This window comes from Melanotaenia boesemani, chromosome 12 (genome assembly GCF_017639745.1).
Source record: "Melanotaenia boesemani isolate fMelBoe1 chromosome 12, fMelBoe1.pri, whole genome shotgun sequence".
NCBI lineage: Eukaryota > Metazoa > Chordata > Actinopteri > Atheriniformes > Melanotaeniidae > Melanotaenia > Melanotaenia boesemani.
In genome coordinates, this window is record NC_055693.1 from 22,527,887 (window position 1) to 22,550,153 (window position 22,267).

General features: G+C 37.1%; 1 long non-coding RNA gene across 1 annotated transcript; it reads right to left on the reverse strand.

Annotated features, from left to right (window-relative positions):
- Window positions 1-4,910: 4,910 nt before the first annotated feature.
- LOC121650686 lies at window positions 4,911-18,536 on the reverse strand. Its single transcript, XR_006012315.1, has 3 exons — window positions 18,524-18,536; window positions 14,419-14,424; window positions 4,911-5,344 (listed from the first exon to the last, which is right to left on the reverse strand). It is a non-coding gene; the product is annotated as an uncharacterized LOC121650686 (long non-coding RNA).
- Between the last annotated feature and the right edge of the window lie 3,731 nt (window positions 18,537-22,267).

Here is a 22,267-nt window from a genome sequence, read left to right on the forward strand (position 1 = left end):
GTATATGCTAACATAAAACTCAATGCCTTTGGCTCACCTTTCCTACAATCAAAATGGATTAATAAAAAAATGGCAAAAGATAAATGATGAAGCCAGTAATTTCTGCTTAGTTATTCCTGAGGGTATACAACTGTGGTTGGACAGGAAATAAATAAGGAATGGAATAAATAAATAAAGAAGGCAATAAGATTAATGTTTTTCTTAAGCAGTTGTCTATGAAGGCTGTATTTTTATTTTAATGTGCTAGTCTCAGCTGAACCAATTAATTGATAAATAAAAAAAGAAAGAAAAAAAAAAAAGCTGTGTCTAGACCGTTTGTGAGGCTATCAGGACATAATGACTGGATATAGAAATAGTTACAACTTGTTTTTTAAGAATAGAAGTTTGCAGGATTTTTATAAACTGTCTTGAGAAATATTTGCATATTTAATGTGGCAAAATGTTTGTAATTGCATGGTAGAGTTCTATAGATTACCATACCCACTTTTGACTCCTGTTAATTGCCTGTTATTTGGTTTAAAAATTTATTAGTGTATTTTAAGTCATGAAAAGCCATGAATTAGTGAAAGATGCTCTTGCCTTAAATGGCTATTATTGTTCAAAAGAATGATTTCCCTAACCTTACTTGGTTACAGTGGACCTGAAGAAGCCTCTCACTGAGTGCACTTTGTTTTTACAATGTGTGGGGTGTTCAGAATAATCCATTTTGCACAATCAGTTCCAGGGGCTTCAGAGTTGTCCCCGATACAGTCAGCTTTCATAACAGGTTTGTTCGGTTTCTGTTAGTCTTTGACTCTGACGCTTTTACCACAACAGAGGGCTGTAAAGCTGATTCGACTCCCTATTGCTGACTTATAAAAGATCTTGATGATACTGAATGATTTAAAGACCTTTAAAAAAAAATTTTCTGTCCTTTCTTGTAGACAAACTCTGTGGTGCATTTTCAGTTTAGTTTGTAGTCCAGTGCTTTGGCTCTCCCAGTTCTTAGTGCTCAAAATCATATAATTGTTTCCAAATTATCCCACAGTGATTGACCAGTTCCCTGTACTCAACATCTTGCCCAATATTGATTGATGCACCCCAATGACAGTAATCTGAGTACTGTATATCCACAGATGACATGACTCAGTTTTACTGAAAAGCATATAAAGTAGGAAAAGAACAGTGGTGAGAATACAGTTCCTTGTGGTGCTCCTGAATTGCTAACTAAATCAAATCAAAACCATCTGTATGAATTTCACTCTGTGTTATAATCCAGACTCTATGTGTAGGCAATATTATGTCCTTGTTGGTGTAGGACATTTACTATAATCTAATGTGGAGGTAAGGCTAAATCTGTTGTCTACACTTGAGTTAAAATTTTAAATGCTCTACCTCTTGAACAAGTAGAATAGAAAAAGTGTAAAGAAGCAACAATCTGGGTGTCTATCTATATAATGAAGTCAAGTAATATTGAATCAACTTCATTGATATACAGTAATATACTTAAAACAACGAAAGTTGACCAAAACACTGCAAAAAGTAAAACTGCAACAATAACTGCAAATATATAATACACTGAAACAAATAAATATGAATTGTAGAAAACATTAATATTGTGTTTTCAAATGTTGAAAAACTAAATTAAAAGCTTGAGCTAACTTCTGCTAATGACTTGGCTAACACCCCGAGCTGATGGAGATTTTTCAGTTACACAAGTCATAAAATGATTGCTCAAATTTACAATTTCAGTTGAGAGGACAATTGAGGACAATTTAAAAACCTCATTGTAGTGATAATAAGGATAAGGAGACTTATTGTTCGTCCAGGTTCTCCCAGAGCCCAAGATTTATAAGTTTAGCCTTGTAGACAACTACTGTCTAAAATTGAGGAGGTGGCAGATTCAAATATTATCCTGAAGCAAAAGGGTTTCTTGGATAAAACAAGCCTCTCTTCTCTTTTATTTCCTTTTAACTATAATTTTTATTACAGTTTTCATACATGGATATTTTCACATTTTGCTCCAAATCCATATTCACAAGACTGTCAAACTCAAGGTGTTATGACCAAAATGTAAAACCAACAGAATATAAGAAATACAAAAATAAAACAAACAAAGCAAAACCAAAAATACAAAGCAAAACAGCTTTGTTGTGGCTGTCCGATATATAGTACATGGATATGTACTCATTTAAACTGTTTCTTTGGTGTCATATAAAGTCCATTTTCTCCCACCTCTGATAACATAGGTCATTTTTTTCCAGCGTAGAGATTTCAGTAGTAACGTTCAGCCATTCTTTATAGATGGTGGATCCAATCTAAGTCAGTTTTCTTGTTATAGCTTTCTTGCCAGAAATCAATAAAATCTTGGTCAAATACAAGTCATTACTCACAACCCCATTTTTAATGTTGCAAAAGTACATAGTTTTAAAACTATTTGGTATTTGATACACCAGGGTTTTGCTGATAATTGAGTTGACATTTATCCAAAAATCTTGCAGTTTCAGACACTCCCAAAACACATGTATATGATGTGCTTCCCTATTCCCTCATACCCTCCAACACTAGAGATTTGCTTTCCTTTGTTTGCTTTTTATTTCAGATGTAATAAAGACTGATAAGATTAAGATGTTTCCATCAAAACACTCTTCACATTCTGGAGTTAGTTGTTGTGTTCTGGGTTTCCAACAAAGCTGCCAATTCTTCACTGAAAATATCGTTTTTTATTTCTCTCTCCTGTTAATCTTTTATATATTTGGTTGATGATGTATTTTCTCTTAAGTTTTATATCATACTGACATTTCCTTGAAACGTAGCCCTTTGTATGTTTTAAGTACACAGTCAAGCAGGCCATACGATGTAGGAGAATTTCAGAAAATAATCTCTCATTTGTAGGTATCAGAATAAATCTGTTTTGTCCAAAAGATATTGATATTTTAATTCTTGGAAACTTGTCAGACTACCATCCTTTATTATAGTGCTATAGTGCTTCCTTTTTGTTCCTAATTCCTCAAACCTAAATAATACTTGTTTGGTATAAATTTAGAATCATAAGCAAACCAACTCAGCATCCTAACTTCCTCCTCTAAATTGCTTTGTTTCATTTTATCAAACCACATATCCAGGCTACTAGATGTTATGGGATCCTCTCTTTTAGCTGTTGGTTACAGATTGTACATCAGTTTTTTCAGTGGTTTATTTTAACTGCAGACAACTGCTCACATCCGCAAGCTGTATATCACACATCTCCCAGATTTATTATAGGTGACAGTTTAGATCATTGTGTCCTCTGTTATGAGATTGGGTGGCCATCACTTACCACTTGAAGAAAAAAAGGCTGTTTTATTTTTCCTTTTATTTTTGTTTTTTATTTTTGATGTCTACTTTAATGAACTACCATATATTTTTAACACCTTTTGATGCTGCTTATCATGGCTCCATTACCTTAAATATAATGTTATATATATATATATATATAAAAAAAAAAATAGAAAGCCTATATAATCCTCATAGTACCTTGAGGATTACCTTTAGGATTATCTTAAATAAAAGCTTTGGTGGATCCATATTTTACTGTGTCATATATATGTTTTTCTTCTTTTTATAATTAAAGGGTTTTGCAATGCATTTGTTCAATTTTGATTTTAAACTTTTTATACAGCTTAATCACTGAATAATGCAGTTTGTTCCACATGTGAGGAACCTACTAACTGAACGCTGCCTCTCCATGTTTAGTTCTGAGGAACAGAAAGTAGATTTGACCCTGATGACCTGAGGCATCTGCTTGGTTCATAATGAACCATAAGATCCTGAATGTATTTTGGTCCTAAATCTTTGAGTGCTTTGTAAACTAACAGCAGGATTTAGAAGTTAATTCTTTCACAAACAGGAAGCCAGTGTAAAGATCTGAGGACTGGAGTTATATGGGTTACTTTCTTGGTCTTAGTGCGGACTAGAACAGCAGCATTCTGGACTAACTGCAGCTTTCTGATGGACTAGGGAGACCTGTTAAGACAGTGTTACACTAATCTAGTCCAGGGATTCCCAAACTTTTCCATGCCAAAGCCCCCCCAAACAGCCTTAGCTTCTGGCCGGGTACCCCCAAACCCACAGACAATGCTACAAAATATGTAAAGAAAGCTCAACTTTTAGAATATATTTTCTTGCTTTTATTCACTATTCAATAATTATTACATTTGTTTAGCATAAGAAAATTATTAACTAAAATCACTTCATCTCTATATATTTCAGCTAAATAATAAACTTTTCAACAAACTGTTAACAGATATGAACAGAACAAGAAATCAAACCTCTCTCGTATGTGTGTGTGTCTGGATTACAATAGTGAGACACTTGAGTCTCCAGACAGAGGATGCATCTCGTCTCGTCTGCTCCTTTGGTCTACTTGTTGTCAAAAACCTGTCCATTTTGCACTAGCTTCCTAAACGCTGTAGTAGCAGAGCAGCCTGATAACCGTCAGGTCTACACAGACTTGTCCAGTCTACTGAAGATAAATACATGGGCATGTTTTTCTAAACCCTGCTGAGACATCAGTTCTTTAATCCTTGATATGTTCTTTAAGTGATAAAAGGCTGACTTTACCACTGTCTTAACTGCTAAAATTCAGGCCTGAGACAGTGACTGCTCCTGGATTTCCGGTTGGTGAATTTTAAGCTGGTTGAAGCAGAGTGCTGATTTTTAATTTTCTTTGTTTGGCTTCAAAAATGGGGGGGGGGGGGACAGAACAAGAAAGAACATTAACCCCAAATGTCTTTGTTTTAATTGTAAAAAAATATTGTTTACATTTTTCAGAACCAAAAATCCTGATAAAGCTTTCTCGTTTAAGGTACGATAATGCATCACTGGCTTATGTGCCAGAGCTTAGCCTCGGACAGCCCTGGGCCAATTTAACCCTTGGTTAGGAGTAAAGTAATAAATAAATAATAAATAAATCTTTACTTGTATAGCCCTTTTAAAAAACCAGGTTTACAAAGTACTAAACAGCACGCAGCAAAGTAAGGTAATGAAATCAACAATGAAGAGATACATGCACGAGTACATTTTGAAAATAAATAAAGTAAATAAAAATGTTATAAAAAAGACAGTCGATAAAACTGTATTTTAAGAAGTGACTTAAAAGATGATACTGATGGTGCCAGCCTTATCTCCTCCGGCAGGTCGTTCTAGAGTCGAGGGGCTCGGATTGAAAAAGCTCGGTCACCTCTGGTCTTGAGTTTCGACCCTGGCACAGCTAAAAGGGACCTGCCTGAGGATCTAAGGCTGCGGGGAGGCTCATAGGGCGTCAGTAAATCTGTAATGTAGCCGGGTGCCAGACCTAAACGAGCTTTAAAAGTAATCAGTAAAACTTTAAAATCAATTCTAAAACATACAGGGAGCCAGTGCAGCGAGGCTAAAACAGGGTAATATGTTGTCTTCTGCTAAAACCAGTGAGAAGCCTAGCTGCTGCGTTTTGAACAAGTTGGAGGAGAGAGAGGGATTTATTGTAAAGACTGGAGAGGAGGGAGTTGTAGTAGTCGAGTCTGGAGAAAATGAGTGCATTGATAACTTTTTCTAAATCGGGCCGGGAGAGGACAGGCTTGATTTTACTGATGGTGCGGACCTAGAATAGAACCTTGCGGTACACCACAGGCAATGGGGGCAGAGGAGGATGTAAAATTACCTATGGTGACCGCAAAGGTTCTATCCAAAAGATAAGAGTAAAACCAATCAGGTGCAGTGTCTGTGATGCCAACCCAGGTTTTAAGACGATCGATTAAAATAGCATGATCAACGGTATCAAATGCAGCACTCAAATCTAAAAGAATTAAAATGATGCTCTCTCCTCTATCAGAGGCTAAAAGAAGGTCATTAGAGACTTTGAGGAGAGCTGTTTCAGTGCTGTGTAGTGCTTTAAAACCAGACTGAAATTTCTCAAAGATGTCATTTCCATTTATAAAACCTAAAATCTGATTAGAAACAAAGTACATCCTATTTACATTGTAACTATTGCCTACAAGACTACTACCTTTATGATTCACTAAACCACCAAGTCATATTCTTTTCTAAGACAATTATAGGTCTTTTTCATCAATTTGAACAAATACCCCACTGAGGACAGTCTTCTTTATAATGTTACTTGGCAACATTTACTTGTCAGGTGTCAACATTCCTGAGTGGATGATTAAGAGCTACAGCTTTCAATCAACCTTTCGTCTGCCAGTTAGAAGATTGGTAGTTTTACCCCAAGCTTCCTCATGTTGACATTTCCTTAACCAGAACAGTGAACCTCCCGTTGCCTCTGATGCATTCATGGGTTTGTGTACGATAGAGGAAAAAGCTCTATTGCCTGAAAGACTCTATAACTAAAGGGTGCTGTGTGTGTACATGTGTTTGAGAATGAATGTGGCTTGTAGTCTAAAAGGGCACTGAGTGGTCAGCAAGACTGAAAAAGTGCTATATAAATGCAGTCCATTTACCATGGGCTCATGACACCACAAACATAAAAGTTATAAGCAGTAAGACATCGGAGTGTGAAGCTTTGGGAAAATACTGCTGGACTCCAAAATGACTCAAAAAAGTAAACAAAATTTATTTTAATTGTGAAAATGTTATTGTAAGCTCAAGGAAACTATATTAATTTCACTAAAACAAACTGGCTCCATTAACTCTTCCTGGGCGATCTATCAGTACACAAAGGTCTTAAATGTCCAAATAGTGGAGGAAGGCACCATCACTTACAACCACAGTTAAACTGTCATCATAAACCCTCGGCTTCTTTCCTAATAAATAAAAGAAAGTGTCTGATGCATGTGTTAGAGGCAATTTTCTCATCTGTTGTAATAGATAAAAAGAGGATGATAGAGAGGAAGTGAAAGTATCAGGTGAGCAATTAAACTGAAGCACCCTCCTGTCATCTTTGGCTCATCTCCTTTCGTTCCTCTTTCTCCTCTTCTTCCTCCTCCTATATGTTGCTCAGCATTCATTAGGCTCGACTCCCCCAAACACTGTTTTATCTACAGGAAACTTTACTGTCTTGAACTCCTGATCACCCTGATAAACCACCAGGCTAATTAAACAGAGACTCACACAATGTGTTCCTGCATGTGTATATGCATATTTATGTGCATATATGTGTGTGTGCAATCCAAGAAGTGTGTCTCTTTATCTCCTTTCCAGTCCCCCTCTATCTCTCTCCTTGTCTGTCGGGCTCAAGGAAATGATGCTGAATGCTGAAAATATGGCACACGCTGAAAGCAGCATTGAAATCTTGACAGTGGCTGGGATTAGCTAGGTAACAAGGAGGACAGCTTTGGAAAAACAAGCCAGTGAGGTGAACTTGAGGACAGGGAGGCGGAGGAGAAAGATGCTGGATCTTTGGCGTATAGATATAAATGGGACAACTTTCAGCTCTAAGTTTTATAATTATCTCTAAAACTAACTCCTTTTTGCAAAGCCTCACTTTGAAGATTTTCTCTCTTTTAATGATTGTCATGATTTTTTTCCCCCCAACATCCTCTCACCACAGACTTTAGTTGGAATGGTCAGAAGTTTTGCATGGCCTTTTTGTCGACCATCATTATATTTAACTAAAGACACCAAAGTAACTTGTAGAATAAATAAATAAATAATACTGCTGAAGAACTGGGGCTGCCTATAATGTTCTCCTTTTTTCTCATGTTTCTAATCAGCTCACATGTGCTGTAATGAAAGCAAACACAAACGTGAACATGTCTTCTCTCTCTTGTTATCGCCTTCAAACTGCAGTTGACAAAGTCGTAATCCTCTCTCCTATGAGTTCTCCTTGGCTTGATGAACATGTGCTGAACTCGCTCTGTGGGCTCCTCTATGGTCTGTAGAGAAGATGAGGTGGAGGGAAAAATATGAGTAGGAGTAAGACTGAGACAGTGAGTGAGGGGGGGGGAATGAAAAACTGTGTCAATTAAGTAGCTTTCCAAGAAAGGCGCATTGCCTGGCACTGATGCCCGTACAGTCCGTTCAATCAGTGTCATGATGGACGTGTGGTTCCTTAGCTGGACTAAAAAACATGAAAAGGAAATAAGAGGTTACACCATATGCCGACCTGCCTGTGTGAATTGCATATGCAAAGCTTAATGTTTTATGTATGAGATGTTATGCAACCTCTGAGTCAAGGCTTTACAGTTGGGCTGCATTTCTATTCAGACTGCATAGGCATATTTTTCCATCTCATATTTTAAGCTTTACATTGACATTGGCTGATATTTACTCTATTGTGGCGTTTACAACAGAGACGTGAGCTTAAGTGGCATGAAAGAAGGGCAATCCAAAACTCTACTGGCACATACTTACAGAGTTTTTTTTATCACCCTCTCAGGCTGAAATTCACAGCATTTAAGTGTGCACTGTGTAAATATCGGATTCTTTAGAAGAATAATAAATGTAATTTATTGATTTTCTGAAAAAAGTGAATTTATTTGCATATCGGCTCAAGAGAAACCTTTAATATTTTTCTTTTGAGACTGCCTGCCCTTTTCTTATACAATAACATACCATTTCCTTTGCAATATTTATCTTTTATTTTAATCATATAATTCTGCATTTATCAAGCTACTCTGGTGTCTTTTTTTAAAATAGATTTTAAGAAAAAATATGATTTATTTTGTTCCCGTTTTGAGTCAGAAAAATCTAAATATAGTTCCGTGCTCTTAGAGTTGCACACGGTTTTCAACAAGTAATTGGAAACTCAATTCTTTTTACTAACATGAGTTTGTATGAGTCGCTCACCAAAGAGAAACAGGTTTATGAGTCAGTTGAGTAACTGAGTCAGTCACCCAGTGAACAGAAATCCATATGGGGCCAGAAGCTCCACCTGTTCCCAGTTCCCACTGATTCATAGCTAAAACCACTGAAATTAAACCACTACTGATAGTATCTGTGAGACATATGTAACACATATAGCAAACAATTGCCTTCTACAGAGTCGCTCAGCGTATGGGAGCAGCAGACTTTCAGCTCAGGTGAGGTAGCAACTCTCCCAGCGGTAAGAGTTGTGGGTGAGCTGCTGCTGATGGGCTGAAAGTGAGCAAGTGAGGGATTTGTTTGTTCAAAGCAAGGAGAAAAATAGTAAGGAGAGCTGAAACAAGAACCCAGAGCTGTTGCTTTTCCTAATACAGCATTTAATTTTATTTATTTATACAAATGCAGCAGAATAGCTGTTGCACAGTTGTGACATGTCTGGTGTCTTATTTGCAGTTAGCTAGCTAGCAGTAGCAGGGACAGGTCAGTGAATTAGTTAATAGAGATGAGGAATGAGTCAGTATAATGATTGAGATGATTTGATCAGGACTTGAACACCACTGCGTCAACCAGATAATTTCCTTTTCTGTCTAATACATCACATACTCTTAATTTAAAACTTCAGGCTTGTGGCAGACATTTTTTTACTGCTGCTTTCTATCATTTTATTGTGGTTACCTTAATGCAATAAAAGCTAAGTGGATGCTTGAAGGCATCAGAAAATAATTCTTTAAGCTTAGGCATAAAGAATGACTACAACAGAAAGTAAACATCATGGCTTGCCTTTAAACTAATACTGATGGTTTTATCTGAGGAGGCAAGCAATGCTAAATGAGTGCATGTGCACACAATTAACCGAAACAGCACTTTTTTTTGTGGTTCTTTCACTTTTCTGAAAAAAATACTTAACACAAATATCTGGTATATCAGGTCTCATCTCAAGAAACCATTACCAGTAAAAGCCACAAGTTGTCATCATAACAATGTAAACCTTAGGTTACATTAAAAACCAAAATCAGCTATTGGACCCAGTGTTTCAATCTAAAAATGAATAAGAAAAGAAATGCATTAACCTGCTGCAATATAACAGAGATGGGAGAAATATTCTTAGTGGCAGCTGCAGTGGACTGACATATTTTGCTGCTTAAGTATGTTTTCACTTATTTTAGACTAAATGACATTTTCTCAGCTGGGACATTTGCTACATTTAACACCGATTTCTCAAGTTTGACCATTTTACGAAGTTTCTTTATTAAAAAACACATTAAAGACAAAAGAATGAATGTGGAATTGCACTTTCTTTTATACAGTACCAGTCAAAAGACACACTCTTTCTAATTAAATCTAATGGGAAAGTGTGTCCAAACTTTTGACTGATTGCGTATGTCCACACCACAAAGCAGGTTGTTTGTGCACCTGTCATCATATAAGTATACAACTAGCTTTAGCATGTTACACTAACATGGTCACAAGACTTGTATCCTGACTTGTAAAAATTTAGGGTGAAGCTAGTCTCAGGTTATTTTTTTATTTGACAATTTCAGATTTATAGAATTTTCCCTGACAACAACAACAACAAAACAAAAAATTCACTGAATGCTGATTGGTTATCGAAGCACCAGTGAACTACAAATTTTTCTCCATGAGGTGCCCCTAATAAAAGTTAAATCATCTAGTATCCTACCTGTAATCAGAGCTCTCTCCAGCCAGTGAAATTCAGGCTGATGTTAACTCTTATCTTATCTCTTGCTTTGTCCTTTCTCGCTTTGTCTTCCCATCTTTCTCTGATAATGTCCTCTTTTCCTGATGAGTCAGCCACAGCATGCATTCAAAATGGCTAGTGTTGATGTCCAGTTGCTTGCATGTGATGTGGTGTGTAAAAAAAAACCCAAAAAACTCAGTGCTGTTTCTCAGGCTCAGGAAATTGGTGAGCAACAGCGGCTCCACAAATGTACATAATTAATATCACTGTGCCATCAAAACAAGTCCAAAATTATTAAGAGATTATTTTCCAGGTTAGAAAATTACATAGTGTTGCTTTCATAGTTTTCTTAAAAGAGACAAAATTGTTTTTTAGGTTTACCTTAGGAGCTAATTAGATATCATAGAGTAGTTATCAACTGTACAAAGACATCTGGCAACACCTGTGTAAAAATAAATAAAAAAATAAACAGAGTCAAAGTAAACTTAAATGATATTTCATGCACTCTTTATTTTTTATGCTTAATTTTATGTATTCTTTTTTTATATTTTTTGGTCAGAAATTCCTGAGGTGACATTGCCTTCTTTGCCCAGAATCTTATATTCATTGTTGCAACCATACACTTTACTATCAGTACTACCTTTATAATTGCTTCTCCATTTTCAGGAATGGCCATTATGGACTCTGGCTACACATGGGGGAGTAACTCAAATGATGCAAGTAAAGAAGCATTCCCTCAGATATGGTCAAGACTGATTCAAACAACCACTCTAAAATGTAAATTGTGAACCATTTCTTTAAATATGGTGATAGAGAGAAGTCGAGAAATGATCAGATACAGACCTTTTTATTTATAATATCACAAAGGTGTCGCATTATGGTGTTTTAGAAGCAAGTTCAGATATACTGGTACTGACAGACTGAGTATATGGTGGTATTAGAGATGGTGTGCAGCAAACACTGATATATCTTCTCAATGGGGATGAACGTAAGTAATGCTTGATCTCGCCATGATGCCAGTAGTTAAGCTTGCTCACTGATGTCCCAAAGCTCGGGGTGTCATACCAAGATTTCTAAACAGCTGTTGGTGATAGCTGACATTTTGAAATATATTTACAAATCTAACACAATTGAATCCAACAACTGGTTTAGAAATTTAAGGCTTATCAAATCGTCATGCAAACCAGTGACACATTATAAAGGGTTCACACTGACTGACATAGTCCTTAATACAGTGCAATTAATCAAACTACATTACATTTTTCAGACTAATGGAGGGTGACAGTGACAGGTATATCCAATTTTTGAGTAAAAATCAGCTTTTGCCCCCATTTATCAGTTTAACCTTGGTTGTCAGAGATGTGTCTGCTCTTTGCGCTGTCACATTACTGTCTTGTCAGAGAGAGGTCCACAGAGAGAGCACAGACAAGCCCTCTGAACTCCACCACTCACTGGTTCAAACCCTGACACATCAAGAACACACACATGTGCACACACACTTGACTGACAAAGTTGGCTGCTGGAATACTGACCAGTGGATGACCATGGAAAATGATACACAAGGTCACTTGCTTTTTATTAGTCTTGGCACACCTTGTGACACCTTTAGCTCCAGGTCAAGGCATTATCATATCTCATAACTGGATTACATGGCTATTAAAAAAAACTTGGCTTATCTTTTAAACTGATGAAACATCTAATGATTATGTGCAAGAGCACAATTAACCAGTTTGGGGTGGAAAGGTGATATTTAAAAAATCATGGAATTATTTAATTTTATTATGATGTTTTTCACATATTTTTTTCAATCATTTTGGCTATTATAGTGTTGGAAATTTCAGATGCACAAATGATGCACAAAGAAGGCGGGGCAAGATCAAATCACAGATAATTTCCAAAAAACAACAACAATGAGGTCCCTGTAGACCGGGGAAGAAAATTGGATGATTCCAGAGTAGACATTAAAATGAGGATGGTGTTGGCTTACAAGAGATGCATTAGGGGACAGGACAGATGTAGGGAGGCGTTGCTGTGAGGTAACAACAACATAATCGACTCAGGAACATTGAACGCTCCCCTGTTACCGTGTCCTCTTATCCTTGTGGCTCAGCAGCAGCCTTTGTTATTTCTACAATAGTGTCGTTGTCCTGGCATGTCATCCTTTCACGGCCATTGTTTCTCACCTCAGCTCAGCCATGAGGGAGGATGTCCCTGTGGAAAAGACGTGACCTCTCGTAACGTTTGTTTGTCATTGAATCATTCTCCCTCTTTTCTTTGTTTCAATCCTTTCTTCACTTTAATATGAAGCCAAAACACCTCCTGTAACAAACCATGTAAATGAACTTGACACTGGAATATACAATCAAACGCCACCCAAATACAGGACTGCATTTTGACCTTTCATTTGTGTGTTAAGTCGTTTCTTTCCTCAGTCTCCCTTTCTTTTTGACTGACCCTCCTTTGGTGTTGCCTTCTTGCATAATTCTTCTCACTCACATCACCCATTAGTGATATCTCTGAGTCAAGGGACCAGACACATTCACGCACACACATACACATACATGCTCACACTCATTACAGAGTAGCAGCTGGAGTCTAAGGGGGTATTAATCCTATTTCTGCTTGTTAATGGGATTATGTCTTTTAATTAAAGGCAAGTGGAGAGCAATTATGAGCAGTGAGAGGATGTGAAACAGTTCACCATCATGCCATCGTGTCAGTATTCAAGGTGTACTAATGCAGGTGGACTTGGATTTCATGTTGCTTCAGCATTTTTCTTACATTACAAATATATATATATAGACCTTGTCTCTTTAAAGTTCAAGTAGCGTTTCACTAAAATACAGCTGCAAGACGCAGAAGTCAAGTCAAGGCTTGATTTGTTATTTTGATATCTTTTGTATTTGTACAGTATGTTTTACTGTGCAGGCGGTTATATCTCTTCCAGTGTCCCGCTTGAGGAATGCCACTCAATAAACTGAGTAGGTGTGTGAAGAAATTAAATTACCTCTCAGGGGAGGCAGCATCACATTTTCGCTTCTATTTTGCTGGTTTGTGGTGACAAACCTCAGTAAAGAGATATGCAGACAGAGGCCGACTGGGGATAGAAGAGCAGCTGTGAAGACAGGTGAGTGGCTCAGGTGATGTGCCGAGGTGAGTAGTCCGTGGAGACAGCCAGTGGGTCGGTGAGAGTAGGTGGGTGAGTCTGAATGAATAGGAAAAGGATAAAGGATGACAGGAATTACACAGTGGGTTTCGATACAGGCAGGGAGGGATGAGAGATTGGAGCAGCTGATGTCCTGGTGATTTTGCCCAGTTTCAGTTGTTTTGCTCTAGTTTATATCAAGTGCATTTTAAAAAAGAATAAACTGGTTTCTTTACATGCATCTGTTATTTATATACCAGACAAGCAGATATTATAAGGCATTATTACATGTGTATGTAATTGCAAAACTGAACTTTTGATCAAGTACAACATTACAAATGTTCCTTCCTCCCCCCCTTGGCATTTAATTGTGAACATTGTTCATTGTTCATTATTTCTTCTTTCATCCTGTGGCCGAAGAAATAAGGCACCACTCTCTGAAGTATTCTACTCTTAGAGACTCCATGAGGGCTGAAGCATATGCTGAGAGAAGGACATTTTAGAACATTTCAGATCACAATTATTAACACCAGTATTACATCATACATCCAGTGGCTCCTTTTAAGAGATACCCCAGTCAGTACCCCGGTAGTTCCATATAACAGCTCTGTTACTAAATGTGTTTATTCAATGATGTGTTAAAAATGGAGGTCAGATTGAATTACACACAAATAATTTCTAATTACTTTCCCTCCAAAGTTATATAAACAGACGTGTGGCATATACAATACATTCTATGATATAAGTACCTGATGATGGATAAAAAGGTCTGGCACTGAGAGTGGTGAAGTTCAGATGATTAAGTGGAAGGTTCAACCTTTTACTCTGGGTCAATGTGCACCACAACAGTGAATCAGCACCTCCAGAATCTGGCTATGCCACCCATATCCCTGCAAACATAACACATGTAAATGCATTTTTAATGTATTCACTGTAAACATAGTCAGTAAGCTATTGACATACTTCATAGTTATAAAGATAGGGTGCCTTTTTATATCATAAGTTTTACAAAAAGCATAGCTATCCCCGGCTAATGTTAGCTAACATTGCTGCATTATTGGCCTGGATGTTACAAGCTAGCTAACTGCTTTTTAACAAGCTTTATGTGTTTACATTGCTTCTTATCTCTGAATCAATGTGTTTACTAAGTTGCTGACGAGCAAATGTTAGAAAGCAAGACTTAAGGTGCTCAGTTGACATTTGTGTAGACCTGAGTCTCCCCCCCGGCTAATGGGAGCAGCCACTGACGCCACTTTCGTGCACCACTTGGGAGAGGTCAAAGTGAATTATGAATTCTTTTTTTGTGTGTGTGTGTGTGGGTGAGGGCATGAAAATTAAAAAAAGCAATCTCATCTTTGTTTTCTTTTTAGTTGTGTCATAAAATGAGTTGTCTTGAAGGGGGAAATAAAAATTCAATTTGAATGGGCTATTATTAGTTTTATTTATTATTTAAATAACGCATCTATGGCCTTGGCAGGAAAAAGCCTTTCTGCGAATGCATTTTAATTTTCAAATTTGAAATTTCAGATTGAATTTTGGTAGATATTTGCTGGGGCATTTTTTGGAAATTAAATCTTAAAGTTAAATTACAAAATGAGAAATCTTAAAAAAGATAAAAATGCAGTTTGGATGATTTATTATTCATTTTATTTATGAGTCAAAAAATGCAGCTATGTTCTAAAAATGAAAAAAAAAAAAAAAACATTTCTGTTAATCTATTCTAATTTGAATTATGGTACAGATTTGGTTCCATAGTTTCCACCTCTGTGTGGTGGCTCTTGAAGCACTAACTCCAGCCTCAGTTCACTCCTTGTGAAGCTCCCCCACATTTTTGAATGGCATTTTCCTGACAACTCTCTTCAGGCTGCGGTCATCCCTACTGGTTGTGAACCTTTTTCTTCAACTTTTTATTGCTGTGCTTTGATACAGTACTTTGACAGTATCCAACTTCTTTTGCAATTACCTTTTATGGTGTTCCCTCCTTGTGGAGGATGTCAGGTCAGCAACCTTCCCCGTGACTGAGAATTCTACTGAAATAGACTGAGAGCATTTAAATGCTCAGGAGTCCGTTTCTGATGTTTTGGATGAATTTGCTGACCAGAGTGTGGCACTTAGAGCCTAAAACACCTGAACCTTTTCACACTATTCTAATTTTCTGAGATTTTTATTTTTTATAAGCTGCAAGCCATAATCATCAAAATAATAACAAATAAATTATTTAAATATCTCGCTTTGCATCTATTGAGTCTACATTATTAGTTACCTTTTTAAGCTGAGTTACTGAATTAAATTAAATTATTAAAATTTTTTGAGTTTCAGTTGTATATTTTTAAGTAACATTTGCTTTCTTTCTGCTCCAAGGTACATGGAAATTTGTTCATAAAGAAATATTTACATCATGTATAGGTATGTCTTCCAACTATGAGCTTAAAAATATGTATATATATGATCTGTATGTGTAAATATGCAGTATTCAGAGTTCACATTAAAAAATGAGCAAGTACCATTTTTTCCACTGTCATTTACACTGCTGCTATTTGACATAATTATTAGAAGATTTATATTTACCTTAATTAAGGGTATGAGCTCATTGTGGGAATAGTGGCTAAACCCATCCAGTGAAGTGTACTTGTCAGATAAAGGCAAAGGAGGACAGTTTATACCTTACAAACTTGTGTGGGTATAAACGATCAGTCTTGATATACCGAGTGTCTTTTGGAACATTTTTGGATCATGCTGGGATACGTTTCCAGATCACGCTGGTCTGAATTTGTGGGGTACATGCAATGTATTCACATTATAACTCAGTGAGAAATAGCTGAGCATATCTTTTTTCTCTGTCCATGCATTTGTATTTGTGTTGGTCCTTTTGTTTTGCAATGAGCATCAACATATATTCAGGAGAAAGCTTGGTTAAATAAGGCACTTGGTAAGATGTTTGACATCAAGGGTATCAGCTTCATCAAATACTTTCTTCAATTTAAAGTTTTAGTTCTTATTGAGTTAAAGTTAAATTGACATGTATCGTGTCATTTTAGCCAGTCTTTAAACTTAATTATGTTTCAGCAACAGACCTTGACAATGATGTGCAAGAGGCAGGAAGAATAAGGAAAAGCACTAATCTCTGTAGTAAACATTGCATAGTGACCATGTCTCTCTTGTTACACTTCATCAAATGGAAATTTAAAAAAAATTGCCACTGTGGAGCTGGATTCATTTGCCCTTTGCTGTTTTTCACAACTCAATTATTTCATAAGCAATTTTAAAACTGGTTACTATGTTTTGTTTCACTGGATTAATCTGTAAACTAGTAATAAGTCTGTGCTCAAAACCCCATATCAGATAAATGCAAGTGTTTGAGAACAAAAATGCTTCCCCTTCAGCTTTGTGTGTATTAGAGTGAGCTCTCACAGCCAGAACACACCCACACCAGACTACGTGTGTCAAAACAGATGCTCATAATGTTTTTTTTTTTTTTTTTTTTCTTTTACTGCTTTAAAAGTACAGAGCGACATACTGAATGTCTATAAAACTGACAAGGAGATATAAATTATTGAGGATAAGAAATATCATTAGCTATGCTACCTTCAGTCCTATAATTGCATACCTTTAAAAATATTGTTCTTCAGGTAAGGTTCCTCTGCACATGTCCACACAGAATTTCTGTAGGTACACCCCACAGAAAAGAAGATGGGAGTGGATTCAAGTGACTCTGGCCCTTTTAAACCCAAATATTACTGTATGAGCAAAGAGTTAAAGAGATGCTCGATAAAAAGTTGTTGTACAGTAACTCAGTGATATTTTGACCAAAGTATATCACAAACATTTTACTAAGTCTTGAGGAAATTGGGTCAATCTGTGAAAGAAAGTTATGTCTTCTTAATGTATCCTTCTTCTTTGAAAGTAAGGCTGCTAAATCTAATTGTACAATATACCATCTCAGATGCACATATAAGTTCTGTATAAACATCTGAGTGGTAAATATAGACAGTAGCATTTCTAAACTGAGAGTAGATGTATAAAGAGATACTCATGTGAACCAAGGGTTTTCTGTTTTTATTAGATCTCCTGGCAAACTCCTCTCATTACCTGTAGTTGCAGACATGATGCTGTCTTTATCCCTCTCTGTCTCTTTTTCTCCTGACAACAGGGGAGCATTTTGTTCCAATTAGTCTCAGTAGACAAACTTCCAGCAACCACTCTTCCAGCCCCAGGATGATTAAATGCAACACACCTTCCACCCCTCCTCCTACAGATGAACATACAACCATGCTTCAGGCAGAGAGCGATAGAAGACGCCTAGAATAGGGAGCATAGGCACAATAAGAGTACTTTAATGTGAAGGATGAAAAGAAACAAGGGCAGCAGGTACTGAGAGAATGAATCAAAGGTAAAGTTATCGAGACAACAAAACAAAGACAAAAAGGAAATAAAAGCTCCTTTTGGAAATGCACTCTATTTATCTATTGTCAGATTAATGTGTCAGCCATGTCTGAATGAGCAGCCTGTTTTTTTTTCCATGAAAAAAAGTCTTTGCAGAATTGGGCTTATCATAATTTTGGGTCTACTTTCAACTAAGGACAGATCAAAATAACATGCAGTCACAATGGACATGCTCAAACAGCAGAATTGGATTTAAAGGTTCCTTTTTGGTGCAGTACAGAAGCACTATTTTCATATGACTTTGTTTAAACTAGGTACACACACACACGCAAAAACTAGGGTAAACCACAAACACAATAACACTGTGTCCGCTGCAGTTTTCACCCTTTAGTTTGACAAGGTGTTGATTAATTTGACACACAATTCATTTAAACTTGGCATGACACTATGCAACTATTATCGTATTGCATTTTTACAGGAAAAGCCGTTTGTGTCGATCACACTTCGCAGTAAATGTTTTCATATAATACTCTATAAACATTTTTATTGTCACTACAGAGTGAATGCTCTTTAGAAGAGAAACTAAATTACATAGTAGGAGGGTCTGTGTCTTTTCCACAACCTTAACACCAAGTGTAGGGCCACCTGACATCTCATAGATTCCTTGAGCTGTTCTGTTCTAATGGCCTTCACCTCATGAGTTTACTGACAAAATACGTATTTATTTGTATTTTGTAAATACCTTTTATTTGTCTTATTCATCAAACTTGAAAATAGTACTGGAGTTTTGTGTTTTCTTCCACATGTAGTTTTATTATCATTTTTATTTCACACAAGTCATCCGTGAAAGATTTCCGCAGTTTCTCTTAGTTTGTTTTTAATGTTAAAAACGTGAAAGCACGTTTCCACTTCCAAACCAATTTTCTTATTAATATGACCTCCGCTCAAGCTGACACACTGAAACAGCTCATTGTAGTCCAGTCATCATTTCTATTCCACCTGTGCTTTTCCTGGTCAAGCATTGATGCCCACAGTGCACTAATCTAAAAATGAGTAGGATTGGAGCTTTGGTCAGCATTAGGAAATACTTATCTATGACTTGTTTCATTTTTCTCCACCTATTGAAAAGCTTCAATATCATTAATCTCTGTATTTCAAGATTAACCTCTTAGCTTAGCAAACTCAACCCCCTCCTCAAACTCCAAAGCTTTATCTTTTCCACCCGCACCTCCCCATCTGTCTTAATCTCATTACTGAAGTCAATGGCCAACCTGCTTGGTCCACACCGATAAACAAGACTATTACCCTACAGTGACCCCTAGAACTGTTTACGTTGTTAACAACATTCAGGACCTTAAACACCCTAATTTCTCATGCTATAGACCACAATATATCCACCTACAGTCGTGTACAACTAAAGGTTCACCCTTCAGTTCTGAAGTTTTATGTATCATAAGAAAATATTAACCTTATGGTCTTACAACCTTTGTTGAAAAGCAATGCATGACATTTTACATCATGTCATTATTTTACTAAAACTAAGCTAAAATGCAGAAGCAGTATGTAAAGAATTAAGTATAACCTCACTGTTTCCATAAAGATTAAATGGTAAGCACAGCCAGATGCTGCTAATCAGTGTGACCACCTCTTTATAAGTGGAAGTTTTGGTAGTTTGCTGCTCTTGACCATTCAACTGTGTATCAACCCAAAAATAAAAAAAATATCATGAATAATCTCAGAGAAGCAGCGGTGAAATTTTTATGGCAACATACTGTATCTTAAATTTCCTTTTGTGGAAATCCCTTTTTACAAAATTTGTTCATGTCTTTTCTTTTTTATTGGTGAATACCAATATCTCTGACAGTTAAGGACATGTCAGTTGGCTCTACTTTGCATAGGTAAGTGGCCAGAAATCCCATAAAAGGTCATGAGACTGATGCGCCTGTGCAGAGAGAGTCATAGGTAACACTGAAACAAGGAAAAATAGCTAACATAATGCCAAAACAATAAATAAAAATAAATTATTAAAACAAAGACATGCATAGATATTTGGTTATCATTATGTTTAAAGTGATCAACTTGGTATTAAATGACCATATGGTGAGATTCAAATTATATAAGAGCATCCTCATAGTATAGTCGCTAAAGAACAAACTGGTGCACACTCTAAGAAAAGTCTGTAAAAACAGGGCGAAAGGTACCATAAAATCATTTTCCTGTTCATTTTTAACTTCTCAATGTAGTTAACCTGTATTTCTTTATTTGCATATTGCATCTTGGTATTAAAAACCCTTCTTAAACTAAAATAATTGGCTCTGGAGTCATCAGAGATTATTTTTTTCCTCTCAAAGTTAAACAATGAAGTTTGACACTATCCAGATTCACAGATCCATAGTGGCAAGTGTGCAAAGGCTCATGGGAAATCCATATTTAGCAGAAATTTAACCTTTTGTAATTGTAACCTTTTAAAATTGTGTTATGTGCTTTACTGCCTGTGTTATGTTTACATTTAGAAGTTATTGGGATTTTCGGTTCAGTTTTAATGTTAAAGTTGGCAAAACAGAAAGTGACACCCAACACCACCACTTCCTCTAACCTAAGTGTTTCACTGGAAGCAAAATTATACCGGATTAAAACTTATCACTGATCTAACATAAACTTAATTCAGTCACTTGTTACCAATATGAACATACACTACCGTTCAAAAGTTTGGGGTCACTTTGCCATGGGATTCAATAGGGAAGTGACCCCAAACTTTTGAACGGTAGTGTATGTTTTAATTTGGTCAATGTTATGTCCCCAGTCTAGGGAAGAAGAGACGCAACACATGAGTGGACGTTTAACCATTTATTGCCTTGGATATCAAATATCTCATACTCAGCGACATGGGTGTTGGGAGTAGCAGAACTGCTGAAAACAACAAACATAACACAAACAAAAGGAGGTCCCCCCCACAACAACCAAACGGGGGATTAACTTAGTCTCAGTTGCTTTACGCAAGTCAAACAAAACAAAACGCAGCAGTTCCAATAAACTAATAATGGGTCTTCTAAACCCCAACAACACCAACTACTCTAGCCCAACACTTAACAGTCGCTAACCCAAAATCTGTCCCACTCCGGTAACAATACAAAAAACTAAAGAAGCAGCTTCTAAAGCTGAATGTATAAAACAAAACACACGAGAGGCTACACCACCAGCAACCAACACTATTCTACTCTCTACAAACGAAATCGCCTCTATGTCACACAACCAAAGGAAACAGAAGACAGTTCTCGCTCAGCCGCTTCTTCTCTTCCTTCCTACACCTGCGCTACCCTCCCAACGGAAGAATGTTGCAGGCCTTTAGTTCCGGGCGGCGAGCAGGGTGCAGCATGATTGGTCAGGGCTTATCCAATCTCAGGGGAGGAGACGAAGGTGTAGCTTGGGCGAACTCACACTTTGCTAAATTTAGCGTTAACGTAGCCTTCGCTAGGCGATCGAATACTTCTCGAAGAGCCTTCACATGCTCATCCCAAGTGTTTGTAAATACCACTAGGTCATCTAAATATACGGAACAAAAAGGCAAATCCCCCAGAACGCGGTGCATGAGTCTTTGAAAAGTAGCGGGGGCGTTGCACATACCAAATGCCATAACGGTGTATTGGAGGAATTTATCCGGAGTTACAAAAGCAGATATGTCTGACGCACGTTTTGTTAAAGGAACTTGCCAGTATCCCTTTAACAAGTCTAATTTTGTCATAAACTTGGCGGCACCTATTTTGTCCACACAGTCCTCTACTCTAGGCAACGGAAAGGAATCAGGGACTGTGATTGCATTAACTTTCCGATAATCTGTTATGAATCTAGGTGTTCCGTCTGGTTTTGCTTCTATTATACAAGGAGAGCTCCACGGACTCCAACTAGGTTCGGCTAACCCATGTTGTAGCAAATAATCTGTTTCTTGTTGCATAAGTGTTCGTTTTATCGGTGATGCTCTATACGGGTGTTGTTTTATGGGTTTGTCCTCCCGAACAACAATGTCGTGCACTATTTCAGTTGTTCGCGAGGGAATATCCCCAAATAAGCACTTGTATTCTTGAACTAAATTTAACAGATCAGTTTGCTGGTCTGTTGTCAGGTGAGACAGAATATTCGGTAACTTTACTAACATTTCCGAGTTGGCAAAGCGGGCGGTTAGACCGGCTCCCTTGGGAGACCTCAACCCGTCCACTTCTTCCCCACTGTCATCCGTTGTCAGAACAGCAGCGCACTGAACCGCTGGTTCCACATCTCTGGACTTG